The sequence below is a fragment of the Pseudophryne corroboree genome, chromosome 4, assembly GCF_028390025.1.
Source record: "Pseudophryne corroboree isolate aPseCor3 chromosome 4, aPseCor3.hap2, whole genome shotgun sequence".
Classification (NCBI taxonomy): domain Eukaryota; kingdom Metazoa; phylum Chordata; class Amphibia; order Anura; family Myobatrachidae; genus Pseudophryne; species Pseudophryne corroboree.
Window position 1 is genome coordinate 93,104,117 of NC_086447.1, and position 18,588 is coordinate 93,122,704.

The 18,588-nt window shown below is 45.4% G+C and overlaps 1 protein-coding gene across 3 annotated transcripts in view; it reads right to left on the bottom strand.

The window, feature by feature from the left end:
- Window positions 1–18,588, bottom strand: part of LOC134908966 (protein eva-1 homolog C-like) — a 600,054-nt gene that overhangs the window by 566,459 nt on the left and 15,007 nt on the right. The window contains exon 2 of one of the 3 annotated variants that reach the window (XM_063915259.1): window positions 3,215–3,273. The exons of the other annotated variants lie outside the window; for them this stretch is intronic. The gene's annotated coding sequence lies outside the window, so the exon portion shown is untranslated. The remainder of the gene's footprint in view (window positions 1–3,214; window positions 3,274–18,588) is intronic. 3 annotated transcript variants of the gene reach the window in all.

Genomic DNA, 18,588 nt, shown 5'->3' on the forward strand with positions numbered 1-18,588 from the left:
TTCTCTCTCTCTCTCTCTCTCTCTCTCTCTTCTATTTCTCCCGTATTTTTCCCTTAATTGTATTGTATTGTATTTCCTGTGTAGTTATCTGGTTAGTTAGTCTATGTTATATTGTAGTGTATGCTTTGTACTGTGATTCTTTTGCCAGTATAATAGTCATAATACATATAATAGGTTTTGGACCCTAAGCCCAGGTATCTGTGTATTTCTTATAGTGTTAAGTATTCCCTGAGCGTCGGTGACGCTCAAGCAGCTTTGTAGTTAATCAGGTTACACCAGGTTGCACTTACACTCTGTCACCACACTAAGGTTTACTGTATATTTCGTTGTTAAAGGTATAGATATAAAGGTTTAACGTTATAAGCGTCTGCACCGCTGGTGATCTCCTCGTGGTCCCGAGCGTCCGCTACGCTATAGCGAATCATTACGTTAGTCGGCAGCCAATAGCGTGCCTGCCTGTGATCTCTGGGCCGTAAGCGAACATGACGCTTGAGCGTCTCGACTACGGTTGAGCGATCGTTACGCAACTTGCGTACCCTTACGGTACTTCTTACGTAGATAGCGTACAGTGTTCTTAGACCTCTTAAAGTGTTTTATATACGATAAATATTTAGCTTTATCAAAGGGCATTAACAATGTGCAGCATATGTGTAAGGGAAATTATGTGTATAAGGGAATTAATAAGGGTTGACATAATATGTAAGGTGCATTATGTTTATAAGGACATTAATAATGTGTGTCATATGTGTAAAGGGCATTACTGTGTGGTATTATGTGTATAAATGCATTACTAAGTGTGGCATTATGTGTATAAGGTGCGTATAAGCTGTGTGGCGTAACGTATAGAAAGGGCACTACTGTGTGGTCTAATGTGAATAAAGAGCAATATGGTGTAGTGTAATGTAAATAAGGAGCAATATGGTGTGGTGTAATGAGAATAAGGAAAATTCAGTATGACGTTATGTGAATGAGGGGCACTACTGTGAGGAGTAACATATATAAGGTAAAGTGGTACTACTGTGTGATGTAATGTGAATAAGGGACACTATTGCATGATAAATTGTGAATAAAGTTGCACTACTGTGAGGCATAATTTAAATTTGGGGTACTAGTGTGTGGCCATGCCCCTTGCCAGCAAAAACACATACCTTTTTGGGCTGTGCACCGAATGTGCACAATGTTCTTATTTTAATTACAGGGGGTAGGAAAACAAAAAAAATGACTGCTATGGGTGGGGGTGATGGTAATGGGAAAGGGGTGCAGGGTCAGTGGCGGAACTAGCGGTGGCACTAGGGGGCACCAGCCAAAATCTTGCCTAGGGCATCATATTGCTAAGGGCCGGCTCTGGGTACATGTGATTTCTTAGTTTTTTATTTTTAATAAATTTGCAAAAATCTCAAAAAAACTTTTTTTACGTTGTCATTATGGGGTATTGTGTGTAGAATTTTGAGGGAAAAATGAATTTATTCCATTTTAGAATAAGGCTGTAACATAATAAAATGTGGAAAAAGTGAAGCACTGTGAATACTTTCCGGATGCACTGTTTATCAACATTGTTTGAGGGCTCTCTGCTGAGTTCTGAATAAGGAGATAAATGTTTCTACGGCCTATTACTGTCAAAACGATGACAGACAGTACATACAAGTCAGACACTGGGACAGTTTACCCTCTGTTTTATTAAACTACAACAAGACAATTTGGAGCACCCCTGAATTTTCATATGATAATACTTTTCACCATTTTGCGGGTTGGGGCCTATTTTTGGATTATTCACGCAAAGATATTCCTATCTACTGTCTCTGGATAATCTTTACTGGAGGAGACAGATTTTATTACACACTACAAAGCCGGCCCCAAACTTTCTTAAAGTCATACTAGTTTGTGCCCAGACACTAAACAATAACATGCTGGCAAACTACACAAACTTTTTCCTAATTATTTTGTCTGACAAATAATAATAATAATAATAATAATAATAATAATTTTATTTATATAGTGCTCTTTCTCCAATAGTACTCAAGGCGCTTAACAGATCGAATGAACAGAATATAGTACAGAAACAATGAAGCACAGAAAAGCTGGTATTCTGGTAAAAAAGTAAAAATCCCCATTTGTCCAGCCCATCACGGAGGTTTGCAGAACGGCTTGTGCAGGCCCGGCGCAACCTGCTCAGCAGAGGAATGCGGTGCAGGTAGGCACCAGGATGGAGAGGCGCTCTACCTGCTCTGCATCCCCCCCCCTGTACCTGACTTGCTGCTGGCTGCCGCTGTGCACAGAGCGGCATTGGCAGCTCTGTTAAAAACTGCGGCTTCATTTTATTGGGCTCCTCTCCGGCACTTCAGTGGAGACCGCACATGGAGAGTGTGGTAAGTTCCGCCCCCTTACGTCATCGCAGCGCCTCATATTCCTGCTGCAGATCTGAGACGCCACGACTTGCCCCTCCGCAGCAGCAATAAAGCCTCGTCACAGCTCGTCACTCTGTACAGGAAGCGCGCTCTCCTGTCAAGTGAACCGGTTATACAAGGCAGCCACATAGCCAGAAACTCAGCATCCTGAGTGGGGGGACGCAGCTTTCAGCTCTACAGCATTTCAGGTCACTGGACTGGGGGAGGGTATGGGGGACGCACAGTGTTCGCCCTCTGTGTTCTCATTGTTCTGTCACTTTCAAACCCCCACCCCATGTTCTGTCCCAGCCATTTTCTCACAGAACCCTCCCCCTCTGTGTTCTGTCACTATTTCACCCACTCACATTTTCTGTCACCATTTTACCCCCCCCCCCCCCCCCGTGTTCTGTCACTGGGTCAAACAACCCCCCGCCCCTTGCTCTTTTACTGTTCCCCCCCCCCCCCCCCCCCGTGTTCTGTCACTGTTTCACCCCCCCCCCCCCCCCGTGCCCTGTCACTGTTTGCACACCCCACCCCTCTGTGTTCTGTCCCAGCTAATGTGTCACCTGCCCCCTCCCCCTGTGATAAGGCGCAAATTTATGGTTTGCAGGGGGGCGCCGTACGCCCTATCACCGGCCCTGGGCTTGTGGTACACTTCCAGGTCAGAGGTCAGTGCTTCGGTAAATGTTTGTATTACAAACAACTTTTTATAATCTTTTTAGATTGCATTTTTGAGTTTTAAACCAGCCTCTAGCAATACATAGTACTTGTACTTAAACGTGGAATAAGGGCTGAAAATAAAATGACCTTTGTACTTATTTAAAACATACCAGTTGTCATGTCAGAATCCCACTGTTTCCGTCCTCAGGGGGATCTTTATCAGGGCTATCTGGTAACAAAATAAAAGGATCATTTATTGAAGCAAGCAGTTGACAGTAACAACCATTAATGTTTCATCCCCCATGGGGAACACTGTCAAGAAATGTTTGGAAACACATACCAGATAAATCTGTTATCTGTCACCTGAAGCCAGGAGAGTCAGTCTCACAGGGTAGGTTATAAGCATCTTTATATGCATGTGAAGAGGTGCGTTTAGTTCTATTGTTTGTACTTTGCTCTAGTGTCAGACTGGGGCATGAAGGGCCCACCAGGGAAATGGAATGGCAGGTGCCTGCAGGGGTGTGACCAGCCACTAGGTAGATGTGGTATCATCTAGATGTGTGTGGCCATCCCATAAGGACACAATATAATTTAGTAATAATAAGATTTTACACTTACCGGTAAATCTATTTCTCGCAGTCCGTAGAGGATGCTGGGACTCCGTAAGGACCATGGGGAATAGACGGGCTCCGCAGGAGGCATGGGCACTTTAAGAAAGACTTTGGACTCTGGGTGTGCACTGGCTCCTCCCTCTATGCCCCTCCTCCAGACCCCAGTTAGAGAAACTGTGCCCAGAGGAGATGGACAGTACGAGGAAAGGATTTTTGGGAATCCCAGGGCAAGATTCATACCAGCCACACCAATCACACCGTATAACTTGTGATAACTACCCAGTTAATAGTATGAACAAACAACATAGTCTCGGTCTAAACCGATGAAACTATAACATAACCCTTATGTAAGCAAAAACTATATACAAGTCTTGCAGAAGAAGTCCGCACTTGGACGGGCGCCCAGCATCCTCTACGGACTACGAGAAATAGCTTTACCGGTAAGTGTAAAATCTTATTTTCTCTAACGTCCTAGAGGATGCTGGGACTCCGTAAGGAACATGGGGATTATACCAAAGCTCCCAAACGGGCGGGAGAGTGCGGATGACTCTGCAGCACCGATTGAGCAAACAGGAGGTCCTCCTCAGCTAGGGTATCAAATTTATAGAACTTTGCAAAGGTGTTTGACCCCGACCAAGTAGCTGCTCGGTACAACTGTAATGCCGAGACCCCTCAGGCAGCCGCCCAAGACGAGCCCACATTCCTAGTGGAATGGGCCTTAACCGATTTAGGCAATGGCAATCCTGCCGTAGAATGCGCCTGCTGAATCGTGTTACAGATCCAGCGAGCAATAGTCTGCTTTGAAGCAGGCACGCCAACTTTGTTGGCTGCATATAGAACAAACAGCGCTTCAGTTTTCCTAACCCTCGCTGTTCTGGCCACATAAATATTCAAAGCCCTGACCACATCAAGGGACTCGGAATCCTCCAAGTCCCGTGAAGCCACCCACGACAATAGGTTGATTCATATGAAAAGAAGAGACCACTTTAGGCAGAAATTGAGGACGAGTCCTCAATTCTGCCCTATCCACGTGGAAAACCAGATAGGGGTTTTTATGTGACAAAGCCGCTAATTCCGAAACACGCCTCGCAGAAGCCAAGGCCAACAACATGACCACTTTCCAAGTGAGATATTTCAACTCCACTGTTGTGAGTGGTCCAAACCAAGGTGACTTGAGGAAACTTAATACCACATTAATATCCCACGGCGCCACCGGAGGTACAAAAGGAGGCTGAATATGCAGCACCCCCTTCACGAATGTCTGTACTACAGGAAGAGAAGCCAATTCCTTTTGAAAGAAAATGGATAAGGCCGAAATTTGGACCTTCATGGACCCTAATTTTAGGCCCAAAGTCACTCCTGTTTGCAGGAAGTGAAGCAGACGACCCAAATGGAACTCCTCCGTAGTAGCAGTCCTGGCCTCACACCAAGAAACATATTTTCGCCATATACGGTGATAATGTTTCAATGTCACGTCCTTCCTAGCCTTGATCAGGGTAGGAATGACCTCCTCCGGAATGCCTTTTTCGCTAGGATCTGACGTTCAACCGCCATGCCGTCAAATGCAGCTGCGGTAAGTCTTGGAACAGACAGGGCCCCTGCTGAAGCAGGTCCTGTCTTAGAGGAAGAGGTCACGGATCTTCTGTGAGCAACTCTTGCAGATCCGGATACCAAGTCCTTCGTGGCCAATCTGGAACAAGGAGGATTGTTCTTACTCTTCTTAGTCTTATTATTTTCAACACCTTGGGTATGAGAGGTAGAGGAGGGAACATATAGACCGATCTGAACACCCAAGGTGTCACTAGAGCGTCCACCGCTACCGCCTGAGGGTCCCTTGACCTGGCGCAATACCGCTTTAGCTTTTTGTTGAGACGGGACGCCATCATGTCTATCTGAGGCAGTCCCCACCGACCCACGATCTGTGCGAAGACTTCTTGATGAAGTCCCCACTCTCCCGGATGCAGGTCGGGCCTGCTGAGGAAGTCCGCTTCCCAGTTGTCCACCCCCGGGATGAATACAGCTGAAAGGGCGCTTACATGGCCTTCCGCCCAGCGAAGAATCCTGGTCGCTTCTGCCATGGCCGATCTGCTCCTTGTGCCGCCTTGGCGGTTTACATGAGCCACTGCTGTGACATTGTCTGACTGAATCAGAACCGGTTTGTCCCGAAGCAATGCCTCCACCTGGCGTAGGGCGTTGTATATGGCCCTCAACTCCAGGACGTTGATGTGGAGACAAGTCTCTAGATTCGACCAGAGACCTTGGAAATGTCTTCCCAGTGTGACTGCTCCCCAACCTCGGAGGCTTGCGTCCGTGGTCACCAGGATCCAGTCCTGAATTCCGAACCTGCGGCCTTCTAGGAGGTGAGCACTGTGCAGCCACCACAGGAGAGATACCCTGGCTCTGGGAGACAGGGTGATCCTCTGATGCATTTGTAAATGGGACCCGGACCATTTGTCCAGTAGATCCCATTGAAAGGCCCTCGCATGGAAACTTCCGAAGGGGCTGGCCTCGTACGACGCCACCATCTTCCCCAGGACACGTGTGCAGTGATGCACTGAAACCTTTTTTAGCTTTAATAGGTTCCTGACCAGGGCTATGAGCTCCTGAGCCTTTTCCATCGGAAGAAAAACCTTTTTCTGGTTTGTGTCTAGAATCAGACCCAGAAAGGTCAGGCGCGTTGTAGGGACCAGCTGGGACTTCGGTATATTGAGAATCCAGCCGTGCCCCTGCAACATCCTCACCGACAGCGACACGCTGTCCAGCAATTTCTCCCGAGATCTCGCCTTTATGAGGAGATCGTCCAAGTATGGGATAATTGTGACACCCTGCTTGCGCAGGAGCACCATCATTTCCGCCATTACCTTGGTGAAAATTCTCGGGGCTGTGGAAAGCCCAAACGGCAACGTCTGAAATTGGTAATGACAGTCCTGTACTGCAAATCTCAGGAACGCCTGGTGAGGAGGGAAAATCGGAACATGAAGGTATGCATCCTTTATGTCCAGGGACACCATCCAATCCCCCCCCCCCCCCCCCCCTCCTCCAGGCTGGCGATGACCGCTCTGAGCGATTCCATCTTGAACTTGAACTTTTTCAAGTACAAGTTCAGGGATTTTAGATTCAAAATGGGCCTGACCGAACCGTCCGGTTTCGGGACCACAAACAGAGTTGAGTAATACCCCTTTCCTTGCTGGAGAAGAGGAACTTTGACTATCACCCGTTGAAGATACAATTTTTGAATTGCAGTCAACACTAACTCCCTCTCTGACGGGGAAGCTGGCAGAGCCGATTTGAAAAACCGGCGAGGAGGCACGTCTTCGAATTCCAGCCTGTATCCCTGAGAAACAATCTCTATAGCCCAGGGATCCACCTGTGAGTGAACCCAGACCGGCTGAAAAATCGAAGACGTGCCCCCACTTGAGCTGACTCCCCCCTGGAAGCCCCAGCGTCATGCGGTGGACTTTGCAGATGTAGGGGAGGACTTCTGCTACTGGGAACTAGCTGCATGCAGCTTTTTTCCCTTGCCTTTTCCTCTGGCAAGGAAGAACGATCCCCGTACCTTTTTGCTTTTATTGGAACGAAAGGACTGCATTTGATAATTAGGTGCCTTTTTAGTATGCTGCGGGGGGACATAAGGTAAGAAATTCGATTTACCGGCCGTAGCAGTAGAGACAAGGTCCGAGAGGCCTTCTCCAAACAACTCCTCCCCCTTGTAAGGCAACGACTCCATATGCCGCTTTGAGTCGGCATCCCCCGTCCACTGTCGGGTCCACAGGAGTCGCCTAGCAGAAATAGACATAACATTTATTCTGGAGCTTAGTAAACAAATGTCTCTTTGAGCATCCCTCATATATAAAGCAGCATCTTTGATATGCTCTAGGGTCATTAGAATGGTATCCTTATCTAGGGTGTCAAGTTCCATAGATAAGGAATCTGTCCATGCTGCGACAGCACTACACACCCAGGCCGATGCCATAGCCGGTCTAACGATAGTACCGGAATGTGTGTAAATGTGCTTCATGGTAACCTCCTGCTTACGATCAGCAGGATCCTTGAAGGAAGCTGTATCCAGAGAAGGCAGTGCCACCTTCTTGGATAAGCGTGTCAGCGCCTTGTCTACCTTCGGCGAAGATTCCCATCGTATCCTGTCCTTTTGTGGAAAGGGATACGCCATAAGAATCCTTTTGGGAACTTGTAGTCTCCTATCTGGAGATTCTCAAGCCTTTTCGCACAAGTCGCTTAGTTCAAATGAGGACGGAAAAGTGACCTCAGGCTTTTTCCCTTTATACATGTGTACCCTCGTGTCAGGGACAGGGGGTTCCTCAGTGATATGCAAAACCTCTTTAATGGCAATAATCATGTAACGAATACCTTTCGCCACCTTTGGCTGTAATTTTGCATCCTCATAGTCGACACTAGAGTTAGTATCTGTGTCGGTATCTGTGTCAGTGATCTGGGATATGGTGCGTTTTTGAGACGCCGAAGGTCCTGGTGCCACAGGGACAGGCATGGTCTGACTACCTGACTGATCCCTAGCTTCAGCCTTGTCTAATCGTTTATGAAGTAAATTTACATTTGCATTCAAGACATTCCACATATCCACCCAGTCCGGTGTCGGCGTTGCCGACGGCGACCTGACCATCATGCCCTCCCCATCCTCCTCAGGTGAGCCTTCCTCAGCAAACATGTCGACACACACGTACCGACACACTTCACACACACAGGGAATCTCTTTTCTGATGACAGGTTCCCCCTGAGGCCCCTTGGAGAGACAGAGAGAGAGTATGCCAGCACACACCCCAGCGCTATATAACCCTGGAGAAAAACACAGATTGTTTACCCAGTAGCGCTGCTTAATGTATAAACGCCAATAATGTGCCTGCCCTCTACTTTAAAACCCCCTTTCACCGTATGTCAAGCAGGGGAGAGTCCGGGGAGCTTCCTCTCAGCGGTGCTGTGGAGACAAAAATGGCGCTGGTGAGTGCTGAGGGAGAAGCCCCGCCCCCTCGGCGGCGGGCTTCTGTCCCGCTCAAACTTACTAAAAAAATGGCGGGGGCTCTTTTATATACATGTACAGTGCCCACCTGTACATGTATAAAGACTTTTGCCATAGGAGAGGTGTTTTATTGCTGCCCAGGGCGCCCGCTCTGCGCCCTGCACCCTTACAGTGACCGGAGTGTGTGAGGTGTATGGGAGCAATGACGCACAGCTGCAGTGCTGTGCGTTACCTCAGTGAAGCACCGAAGGCTTCTGCCGCCTGAGACGTCTTCTGTCTTCGTTTCTTCTGGCTCTGTGAGGAGAACGGCGGCGCGGCTCTGGGGTGAACGCCCAGGACGAACCTGTGTTCACTCCCTCTGGAGCTAATGGTGTCCAGTAGCCGAGGAAGCAGAGCCTATCATTTAAGTAGGTCTGCTCCTCTCTCCTCAGTCCCTCGATGCAGGGAGCCTGTTGCCAGCAGTGGTCCCTGAAAAAGAGAAAAAATCCTAACAAAAATGCTTTCTAAGCAGGAAACTCAGGAGAGCTCCCTGCAGTGCACCCATTCTCCTCTGGGCACAGTCTAAAACTGGGGTCTGGAGGAGGGGCATAGAGGGAGGAGCCAGTGCACACCCAGAGTCCAAAGTCTTTCTTAAAGTGCCCATGCCTCCTGCGGAGCCCGTCTATTCCCCATGGTCCTTACGGAGTCCCAGCATCCTCTATGACGTTAGAGAAAATAGGGAAATAATATTGGACCCCCTTATTAGAACAGTAATCATGGGCCTCCCTTTATTAGAAGAGTAATCGTGGGCCTCCCTTTATTAGAACAGTAATCATGGGCCTCCCTTTATTAGAACAGTAATCATGGGCCTCCCTTTATTAGAACAGTAATCATGGGCCTCCCTTTATTAGAACAGTAATCATGGGCCTCCCTTTATTAGAACAGTAATCATGGGCCTCCCTTTATTAGAACAGTAATCATGGGCCTCCCTTTCTTAGAACAGTAATCAATGGCCTCCCTTTCTTAGAACAGTAATCATAGGTTCCCTTTCTTAGAACAGTAATCATGGCCCCCCTTTCTTAGAACAGTATTCATGGGCCCCCCTTTCTTAGAACAGCAATCATGGGCCTCCCTTTTTTAGAACAGCAATCATGGGCCTACCTTTCTTAGAACAGTAATCATGGGCCCCCTTTATTAGAACAGTAATCATAGGTTCCCTTTATTAGAACAGTACTCATGGGCCTCCCTTTAATAGAACAGTAATCATAGGTTCCCTTTCTTAGAACAGTAATCATGGGCCTCCCTTTATTAGAACAGTAATCATGGGCCTCCCTTTATTAGAACAGCAATCATGGGCCCCCTTTATTAGAACAGTAATCATGGGCCTCCCTTTATTAGAACAGTAATCATGGGCCTCCCTTTATTAGAACAGTAATCATGGGCCTCCCTTTATTAGAACAGTAATCATGGGCCTCCCTTTATTAGAACAGTAATCATGGGCCTCCCTTTCTTAGAACAGTAATCGTGGGCCTCCCTTTCTTAGAACAGTAATCATGGGCCTCCCTTTCTTAGAACAGTAATCATGGGCCTCCCTTTCTTAGAACAGTAATCATGGGCCTCCCTTTCTTAGAACAGTAATCATGGGCCTCCCTTTCTTAGAACAGTAATCAATGGCCTCCCTTTCTTAGAACAGTAATCATAGGTTCCCTTTCTTAGAACAGTAATCATGGGCCCCCCTTTCTTAGAACAGTATTCATGGGCCTCCCTTTTTTAGAACAGCAATCATGGGCCTACCTTTCTTAGAACAGTAATCATGGGCCCCCTTTATTAGAACAGTAATCATAGGTTCCCTTTATTAGAACAGTACTCATGGGCCTCCCTTTAATAGAACAGTAATCATAGGTTCCCTTTCTTAGAACAGTAATCATGTGCCTCCCTTTATTAGAACAGTAATCATGGGCCTCCCTTTATTAGAACAGCAATCATGGGCCTCCCTTTATTAGAACAGCAATCATGGGCCCCCTTTATTAGAACAGTAAAAATGGGCCCCCTTTATTAGAATAGTAATCATGGGCCCCCTTTATTAGGCGACTATCTGATCGCAGGGCATAAAAAAATGCAGCCCAGCGATTAGATCTGAATTATCCACAATGTCAAACAATAACACTTGTTTATCAGGCGCAAGTTTCCCTTAAGTCTAATTGAACACTTGTAAATAAATAATTGTAGTTGCTGCTCCCAACAGGTGATTTGGATTATCACCTAATTAAAGACAATATTTGGAAATAAATGAGAGCGCAATTGCAATTAAAAATATAGTAAATACTTTAATACATGCACAACATATATTAGACAAAATTAAAAACAAAGTTATTCTAAAAGGTTATTCTAAAAAGTCAAATAAATTATTGGTGCTTGACACACCCCCAGAGGGTTCCACAACCTGTAACTGATCCGGTAATTGTCTGTAAATCAATCACTGTCTCAAATGTTGGTAGCTTTTTCTACTATGTTTGAATAAAGTTCCACTGAATGATGGTTTTTTAGAAGTAAATCTGATGCTCACCGCTGCTGGAGTTCAATAGCAATAAACTTCCCATTATCTGATGCAGCGGAGGGAGAAGGAGCATACACCTCTCTGGATCCAAATGCCGTATGAAGAGAGGAAGGAGTGGCTGTCAGCAGCGCCGCTCACAGTGTCCCTGTCAGCCCGTGCTCCGTACTCCACAATTAGGGGCGAGCTTGATGAGATGTTTCTCAGGGTACACGTGGAAAGGAGCGCGGCTGTAGACTGGCAGTGGAACAGTGGAGACAGAGCCCGGCAGTGTTGTGGTCCTCACGGGGGTAGCCTTTACGCGTTTCTCCGCTGTCAACGTATAGCGGTTTCCTCAGAAGGTATAATTAGGTGTCAAGCTGATCCGATATTTATTGTGCAGTTGGCCAATCCACAGAGGCCATTTAACAACAAACAGGTGTACTTAATAGTCTAAAACAAGTGTTCAATATTAGTAGAGTTAATCTCTAACTCCACTTTTTAAAAATAATATCATAAAACATCAACAATATTTATTAATATATACACAGGCTTTCAATATTTTTATATATATAAAACGTTTTTTTACAAAAACAATTGATGTTTTGTTTGTTATAAGAAGGCATCACCGCAATTCATGTTCCAAGGAATAGATTTCAACTAATAGAAAACAACCAATATAAATACCAAAAAGGTCAGTGGCACAGCAGACTAATGCAGGAGTCACGTATGCCACTAGACCTGTGTTCGATTCCCATCCAAACCCAAATCGTATCACCAATCTATATTTTTTATTATTATTTATTTATTATTAGTATTATTATTGTTATTTGTTTTTCTCTCCTCTCCTCTATCTCCTTCTTTATTCGGCTTTTTATTAATCAAATTATATATTCTCTCTCTAGCGATCTTATATATTATTTTCAAAAATACCTATGCATTGTTAATATATAATCAGATCAGTTGTCTCTAATCATATTTCTCTAAAGAGCGTAATCATATAAACTCATAGATGAGAAGGAGAGAGGAGAAAAACAAAAACAAAAGCAAAATTTCAATCATCACAAAAGGGTACATATAGTCATAAGAATGGGGAAGGGAATTGGAAGAGGGGAGGGGGAAAGGGAAGTTCCATTTATCAAAGCTTAACTTATTAATATCTTCAAGCTGATTTGATCATGCTTTTTAGAACCAGCCCTCCGATTTACCAATTTTTTATATATATTTCACCAATAATTATAGTTCTGTTTTCTTCACAAGTACCTATATACACATATACTAGTAATCGATTTGTAGCTATAGATAAATCCAAATAACAAAATATGAGAAATTATATATATATATATATATATATATATATATATATATATATATATATATATATAGAGAGAGAGAGCAAGTATTTTTCTGAAGTCAGTGTAACTAATATAACTCCCTAGGGTAGTTATAAGCACACTAAGAGATAGGCAGACAAACCATAAATCACGTTCTCCAGTAGATTATCTTATGCTAAGAGGACATTAAAGATTATTTAGTTCAACTGACTCATTTAATCCTGCGGGGAACAAAGACCCTAGAGAGAAGATCCAATAAGCCTCTCTTTTACATAGGAGGTTAAAGCGATCTCCACCTCTGGTTGTGTTCCCAATATGTTCGATTCCTTGTACCTGTAATACATTAATATTCCCCTTATGTTTAGTCTGTACATGGCGGGATAGGCTATGTATACATAGCCCTTTCAGGACATTCCGCCTATGTTCCAGGAATCTTGTATTTAAGGAACGAGTTGTTCTTCCTACATATTGTGCTCCACATTGGCATGTTATCAGATATACAACATATGTGGAGTTACAATTAATGTGATGATTAATATTAAAGATGGTTCCTAGTGCAGTAGAATTAAATGTGGTACTTTTATTAATTATAAAATTACAGGTAATGCAACCTATCCTGCCACATTTATAACATCCCTTAATATTTGATATCTTGCCTAACCAAGTTATAGCAGTATTATCCAATTTCTTCTCAATTTTAAAATGACTAGGGGCTAAGAGACTCTGCAGACTTCGATTTTTTCTATAGACTATTCTAGGTTCTTCCTTCAAGCATGTGGATAGGACTCTATCTGTTTTTAAGAGTCCATAGTTCTTCTTAATAATTCTCTTAATATCTTTCGAACAAGAATTATACTTGGACACAAAGATCAATTCATGATCAAGTCCTTCCATCATAGATTCTTGTGTATCTATACTTGTTTTTCCCAGTAACAATGTTTCTCTCTCTTTAGAGCTGGCTTCTTCGAGTGCAGAGCTAAGTAGATTTACAGGATATCCTTGTTCTAATAGAGCATTAGTAAGATCTTTAGCTTGTGATTCGAATTTCTCATATTCTGAACAGTTTCTCCTTAGTCTAAAGTATTGACTTTTTGGTATGTTATCCAACCATGGCCTATAGTGACAACTAGAATAATTCAAATATTTATTAGAGTCCACTTCTTTCTTATATGTGGAGGTGACAATTCTATCTTTATCTACTTCTAGGGCAATATCCAGGAAGGTGATGTGACTATCGTTAATAGTGCTAGTAAATTTTAACCCAAAAGTGTTATGATTAAGATAAGTGACGAACTGTGAAGCTGAGAAGTGATCCCCATCCCAAATAAAAAATAAATCATCTATGTACCGCCCGTAGAGCACTAGGTTCGCCCCAAATTTTTGTCTAATATATGTTGTGCATGTATTAAAGTATTTACTATATTTTTAATTGCAATTGCGCTCTCATTTATTTCCAAATATCCACAATGTCCCCTATAGTCTCTCTCTATCTACATAGAGCTAAGTGGTACTAAAAAATAAGTAATCACGACGTAGCCCACAATCAAAAATACCTCACTCTGCCAAGCCCCTATGTCCCCCCTATACACCTCTTGGTCCAAGATAGACTCATCCCCCTTCACTACACATGTATCGTCCCCAGCAGCACATACTAAGAAAGACAAATCAAATCTACACAGGAACTGGTTACCAGATCGGCGGGTGCCAACATACCCCAGCCAACACACCAAGTAATTAAGTCAGGCCCGTGGAGAAGGAACGTAGACTGACAGAGAGTAAAAATAATACACATAATGGGAAGAAGACTGAGGTGCAGGCAGGATACAGAAAGACAAGAGAGTGACAGTGGGAAGCAACATGACAGAGAAGAGCAAGAGAGAGGAGAAGGAATACTCCTATGACGCAGCTCGGATCACTAGTGCATGCAGGAGGTGTGACGCCCCCTGCTGCATTACCATATTAGAGCTATTGCTTCTATGAAAGTAGCAGTGATAGCGCCTCCAACCACAACTGAATCAGCCCCAGGGATCATACAAAAGCAGTAGAAGCACCTACTGCCCAATGCCAGGACCATTTGGAGCAGACAGGAAGAGGGCAGCCATTAGAAGCATTCATTCGATGGACAGACTGCAAGGTACAAAAGGAAAATTAATCTGAAAAAAATAAAATAAAATAAGAACAAAGTTTTTGAAATGAACCCAATATAAAAATCAGACACAAGTGACTATTTACCGGCAGACGGGATACCGGCTGTCAAGATACCGGCAGCGGCATCCCGGCCGCCAGTATGCCTTCAGCGGGGCGAGTACTAGAAAGCCGCTTGCGGGCTCGCTGCGCTCGCCACAGGTTTTATTCTCCCTCTATGGGTGCCGTGGACACCCACAGAGAGAGAAAAGTCTGTGGCGCCGGTATTTCGGTGGCAGCATATCACCATCTGTCGGGATTCTGGCACTGGCATTGTGACTGCCAGGATCCCGACAGGTGATCTTCTGATTGCCTCCCGTGACTATGATTCAGAGTTGTACATAAACCTGATGCTTTGTGGGCAACTCCAATGTTTACCGTTCGGTGAATGTACAGGATAGGTCCTGCGCAAGTGCTGATCACTGTCTGCGATCTTGCTCGCAAAGCCCCAAAGCCGCATCATGACTGACATGCTGTGGGGCGGTGGCAGTCTGGACCATTTTACAAAATGGGGGAGTGTCGGCCCTATTTTGTAGGCGGGCTGAGTCCAGGGTCCATGTCTTCTGACACAGATTTCCTGGCCCAGCAAGCCTGGAAGACATGGCCACCCTGCGTAATATGCTTATGCAGATGGTCGATGTACATGCAAGTTATCTGATGGCTGTGTCAGCAGCGGATCACAGAAGCCGGCAGGTGGCGGATAATTACACAAGATGCTCTGCAACATTAGCATATTTTTGCATGGTACTGCGTCCATCTCTCAGTCACCCCCTATGCCCTTCTCTTCACATCCTGCAAGCATATTGGATGTACTTGGGCATTATACAGTAACACTGTAGCCCTTTTGACATGGACAGAAGAACAGAGGTTGGGGGGTCATCAAACAAACCATACGTGGCTCACTGGCCCTTGCAGTGCACCAACAGCAGCACTAGTACAGCACTATTTCCACCTTTATTAAAACAATAGGATTTTAATTACCTACCATTAAATCCTTTCCTCGTAGTCCATAAGGGATATTGGGGGTATCTAGTACGATGGAGTACAGACGGGTCCAAAGGAGACGGTACACTTTAAATGTCTTCACTTTTTTCTAAACTGCCTGTGGGAGGGGGCATAGAGGGGAGGAGCCAGCACACCCAGTGAAGAAATTTAAAGTGCACCAGCTCCTTTGTACTAGATTCCCCCAATATCCCTTATGGATGCTAGAGAAAATATTCCTCCATATTTCTGTAGTGTAGTGATCCCAACCCCCCTGCCCTCGTTCTCTTGAGCCTCTACACTATTCTTCCTTACGTGACAGGTCTTTTCTTGCTGGGGACCTCCTGCTCACAGCTTTCCCCTTCTCCCGGCAGGTGCTGCCCTGTCATGCCTCTCTCCTGTCTCACTCAGAGTCTCATGCTGACTAGTAAGAGCCCAACCCATGGCGCCCACACATGATGTCAGGACAGGATCTAGCCACTGCCTAGATGTGGCAGTGCTCCGCTGCTTGTGTAGCAGTGGTGGCCTGGGTGAAGGGCCAGGCCGATCTAAATAATTTTTTGTAAGCAAATCTAAATTTTGGCACCCCTTCATGGAATAAACTTCTTAAAGGGACAGCGCGCTCCAAAGACGCGCACTGCAAAAAGGGGTGTCGTCTCACAATAAAGGCGCATGGCCACATAATTGTACCTCCCAAGGGTACAGGTAGATAGTAGGTAACTAGGGAGGGATGACAGATAGTGAGTGGGGAGACAGGGGTGGCAGTTAAATAGTGGGGACTGGGGAGGCAGGGGTGACAGAGAGATATAGTGGGTGACTGAGGCAGGGGTGACAATGAACACCAGTCCCTTGTTGAAGATAGATATGGCCTGTTTCCCTCTGTGAGGTGCAGTACCCATGCTCTGTGCTTCTCAGTGTGGCTGCACATACACACATGACACAGAAAGTACACAGCAGGCAGCGTGCACTCACCTCAGACCGGGAGCAGGCAGCAGAAGCAGTGCCCAGCGGAGCTCTTATGTTCTTCCCCTTCCTCCTCCCCGTCTCTGTCCGCTCCGAGTTAGTCTCTCCCTGTCCAGCAGCTGCGAGTCCCGCCACACAGACGCAGCAACCATCAATATGGCGCTCTACGTAGCCGCGTACCTCGCGTATGCGTTGGGCACCTGCCCATAGTAGCTGATGATGCTTCACTATATTAGCCCACCCCAAAATTTGTGGGCAGCGGGCAGTGGCATCTCTATAATAGGTGCAAGGTGTGCGTGCGCAGAGGCCCCTGGGACCAGGACGGCCCACACCACACACCCTGCACCCATTTATTTAATACTTACCCCTCCGGAGTCCAATGTCAGCAGCATCGCTGCACAAATCACCGTGAATATGGTGCGGCAGCCATTTTCCCGGAGACCTGCGCATGTGCACTGGATCTGAATACTAGGGTCACTAGGAGACCTTCCCACTGTGCTGCTGGCGAAAGAGGAAGGGGCCTAGACTAGAGATGAGCGGGTTCGGTTTCTCTGAATCCGAACCCGCCCGAACTTCATGTTTTTTTACACGGGTCCGAGCGACTCGGATCTTCCCGCCTTGCTCGGTTAACCCGAGCGCGCCCGAACGTCATCATCACGCTGTCGGATTCTCGCGAGGCTCGGATTCTATCGCGAGACTCGGATTCTATATAAGGAGCCGCGCGTCGCGGCCATTTTCACACGTGCATTGAGATTGATAGGGAGAGGACGTGGCTGGCGTCCTCTCCGTTTAGAAATTAAAATAGATAGGAGAGTGAGAGTGAGACACTTCATTTACTTACTGGAGCTTAGGAGGAGTTATACTAGTGACTGATGACCAGTGACCTGACCACCAGTGCAGTTTTATAATTTATTATTATTTAATAATCCGTTCTGTTCTTGTTCTCTGCCTGAAAAAAACGATACACAGTGACTCAGTCACACTCACATACCATATCTGTGCTCAGCCCAGTGTGCTGCATCATCTATGTATAATATCTGACTGTGCTCACACAGCTTAATTGTGGGGGAGACTGGGGAGCAGTTATAGGTTATAGCAGGAGCCAGGAGTACATATTAAACAGTGCACACTTTTGCTGCCAGAGTGCCACTGCCAGTGTGACTGACCACTGACCACTGTGACCAGTGACCTGACCACACTGACCACCAGTATAGTATATTGTGATTGAATGTCTGCCTGAAAAAGTACACTCGTCGTGTGACTTGTGTGGTGTTTTTTTATTCTATAAAAATTAAAAAACTCATTCTGCTGACAGACAGTGTCCAGCAGGTCCGTCATTATATAATATATACCTGTCCGGCTGCAGTAGTGATATATATATATTTTTTATATCATTATTTATCATCCAGTCTATACTAGCAGCAGACACAGTACGGTAGTTCACGGCTCTAGCTACCTCTGTGTCGGCACTCGGCAGTCCATCCATAATTGTATACCACCTACCCGTGGGTTTTTTTTTCTTTCTTCTTTATACATACTACATCTCATTATCATCCAGTCTATATTAGCAGCAGACACAGTACAGTACGGTAGTCCACGGCTGTAGCTACCTCTGTGTCGGCACTCGGCAGTCCATCCATAATTGTATACCACCTACCCGTGGTTTTTTTTTTCTTTCTTCTTTATACATACTACATCTCATTATCATCCAGTCTATATTAGCAGCAGACACAGTACAGTACGGTAGTCCACGGCTGTAGCTATCTCTGTGTCGGCACTCGGCAGTCCATCCATAATTGTATACCACCTACCCGTGGTTTTTTTTTTTTCTTTCTTCTTTATACATACTACATCTCATTATCAACCAGTCTATATTAGCAGCAGACACAGTACAGTACGGTAGTCCACGGCTGTAGCTACCTCTGTGTCGGCACTCGGCAGTCCATCCATAATTGTATACTAGTAT